We start from the raw sequence: 3,268 nt of genomic DNA on the forward strand, positions 1-3,268 counted from the left end.
GCTGAGCAAAGTTAAAGCACGTTACTAAGGGCGTTGTCTGAACACTAAGAGGCAAGGTGCATTGACCACCTCTCTAGAAAGCTCCAGAGTTTGGCTCACTCTCTCAGTAATGTCCAAACTTCCTTCTGGGCAGGCTTTGAACCATTCACAATGCATTCGCATCACCATATTTCAAGGAGAAGACTTCCTCTGCCTCACAAAGCTGTAGAGAGCAATGAGGCCACCAATGATTAATCAACTTCGTTGTCTGTTTAATGCAACCCAAGATGTGCCAAGCGTTACTCCGTTCTAGAAAACATTCTTGGCAGTGGTGGGATTTGAACCCACGCCCCCGAAGAGACTGGAGCCTTAATCCAGCGCCTTAGACCGCTCGGCCACACTACCTTGCTGCTGTCACTGCTTCCATCTCCACCAATCGTATTCCCCAATCATCAACTTTTCACAGGATGTCCAAAAGAGATATTCTCTATCCATGATTTAAATATAGTAGGAAAAAGAACCAAGCATGGCTCTTCCTACTGAGGGAGACAGCTGCTCCTTCCAGGGGACCACATATTTCTGGTACCCTCATCTGTTGTCAGGGAACATCAGCTGGAAAGTTCTACAAATATCTCCTTGCCTATGAATCTGTGATCCTTTCCCAAGAAAAGAAAGAAAGAAAGGGTGATGGTATAATTTTGGGGAAAATGTGTTGGCTTTTGCATTCAACTTTGTATTTTCATATTTTTTGGAATGTAGTGACTGTAGAGAGTAGTGCAGTGAAACATCTGTCTCTCCACACAAACACAGTCACTGCAGTGCGAACATCCTCTACTCTAGGTCTCTAACACATGCTGTTTGGAGGACCAATGTTAAATATCAAAGTTCCCCAATGAATGAATGAAGGAATATAAGTCCATGAATCAAAGCAATTCAGAGCATGAAAATCAGATGTCTGTAGGAATATGACTACTCTACTACTATGTGATATGCTATTGGCATAAGAGTAAGAACAGAGTGAGGTCCTAAGTGTTTATGCATTAATCTGTGATAACCTGTAGAACATGGAATTCAAGGGCTTGTTTCATGATCACTTTGACATTTTCAGGTACAGTTCAGCTGAAACATACATTACAGACTTTGATTCTAGTTAAATGCTTTGACACCTAGGTAGCTGTTTTCCCTATTCTGCTCCTGTTGAAGGGCTGCTTTTGTTCTACATGCCCTCCTGCCAAGTAAATAACATGTTGTCACTAACTCAGTAATACTAGATGCTCCAGCAGCTTGAACAAACTGTGTCTGTATATAACTATACAAAAGCTGGATGATGAAATTTCTTTAAACCTGTTAGAGTAAGTACTGTAATACCACACAGTTGTTCCAAATGTTGAATGTGACATACGTACTTACCAGGGATACAATGTGCAGATACTGCATTTAATTTTGTAAATTTTTGTTTCTGGACTAAATTTTTCATAGTCCTTCACACAAACTGTACCAGTAAAAGTAACAATTTAATTTTTTTCTAACATGTGCAACATGAAGAACACTATATGGGTTATTTCTAACTTTCAGAGTTATATATAACTGCATATATATCTAATAGCTCAGCCTCCTATGGCCCTGATGGACAATCACGTAGGGTTTGTTTGTCAAGTGATTCAAAACATGTGAGCCTTACTGGGAAGTGCTAATAGCCTGGTGTCTAGGTTCTCTGACATCCTATTAACCTGTAACTTCTGACATAGTCGTTTCAAATCATGTCCTCTTATCTCTGTGATAGAATCAAGTGAGTTATTTTGTGTGTGTGTATAGTATTGATATGAGCTCCCTCAATGTTTATAGAATGTCATCACTCCTGCAATTCAGATGCAATGCCTTAGTGTACTCACAACATAAACTGATACCATCTCTCTACCTATTTTCAGTGATAGTACTGGTTTCTTCCTCTTTCCTAAGTAAATTTTGTATTTAGCATTAACAGCTGCATAATTAAGGTCTCTAAGGAACCATTAGTAAAAAAAGATTTTGTGATATGCAAGTGAACCCTACTTCTTGCATACATGAAAAAATTTATTTCTATTCCTCTTGTTTTAGGTGGAATTACACAGTTTATATTCCATAGCTCTACAGTAAGTTTTTCTAGGTCTTTTCTCTTTATATGATTTTCTTTAGAATATTCCCCTAACATGCAGAAACACAAAGGACAGTTTGCTAATATCGAGCTCTCTGTTCAATCAGAAAGTGCTTAATCAGGTCACCTATCTTATCAGGTTATCTTTGCAGAAGTCGGTGTGCATAATGACAATGTCAGTGATTAGAGAGAGAAGCTATGGCATTGTGTTATATTTGGTCAGTGTAATATTTTAGTGTTTCAAGCATTTTACGCAGCTTTATGGACTTCATACTGCTAGCAGCCCCAACTATGAGGGTAAGATAAAGTAGACACCCTGCGAGAACCAGTGAAGAACAGTAGTTAATCCCCGCTGTTGAAGCAATGTGTTGTTCTTGGGGCTTCTATGTGTCAGGCTTTATATGCCAGCAGGAGAAAAAGAAAATCCAAGAGGATAATTTTATATGAAAAAACAAGCTAAATGTGGAAGAGGAACACACTCTAATTAAATACACAGGGCAGAATGGCCCTGAAAAAGAATGTACAGGAAGTTCAGATCCACTACTAGGGTATTCAAGGGGAGGAAGAATGGCTATGTAGTAGGCTCAGGCACATCCAGCCATATAAGCAGATCATGGGATCATCGTATAGGATCTTGTGATAATCTAGGATTCAAGATGCCTGTGGAGATTTCTAGTCCAGCTTCCTGCTCAAAACAAGTAAATCTCTGTGGTCACACCAGGTTATTCTGCATTTTGTGCTGTTGGCTTCTGAAAACCTCCAGAAAAGGACAGAGAATACACAACTCTAGTTAACTTGCTTGCAACCAAACTTCCACTGCTTGCTTCTGCAGAAAATGTTTCTCCTTATATTCAATATGAACCTTATTTCAACTTACACCCATTGCCTCTTACCTTCCTTTGCCTCTTACCTTCCTTCCACACCCTGGCTCTGTCTTCTCTATAACCTCCCCACAGGTACCAGAGGGGCAGCTGTTCAGTCTCCTTGAAGTCTTCTCCAGGCTAAATAAGCCCTTGACTTCTCACATGGCAGGTGCTCCTACAGCCACCTATCTTGGTAGCCCATTGATGAACTTACTATGATTTGTCAACATATATATTGCATTGGGAAGCCCAAACTAGGCCAAGTACTCCAGATGCAATCTAATGAGTAGTG

The 3,268-nt window shown here is 39.9% G+C and overlaps 1 non-coding gene across 1 annotated transcript; it reads right to left on the minus strand.

Annotated features, from left to right (window-relative positions):
* Positions 1-302: 302 nt before the first annotated feature.
* On the minus strand, positions 303-384 carry TRNAL-AAG (transfer RNA leucine (anticodon AAG)). The gene has a single exon. It is a non-coding gene; the product is annotated as a tRNA-Leu (tRNA).
* Between the last annotated feature and the right edge of the window lie 2,884 nt (positions 385-3,268).

The sequence above is a fragment of the Pezoporus occidentalis genome, unplaced genomic scaffold (assembly GCF_034315485.1).
Source record: "Pezoporus occidentalis ecotype Australia unplaced genomic scaffold, CSIRO_AGI_Poc_V1 ctg56, whole genome shotgun sequence".
NCBI classification, from domain to species: Eukaryota; Metazoa; Chordata; class Aves; order Psittaciformes; family Psittacidae; genus Pezoporus; species Pezoporus occidentalis.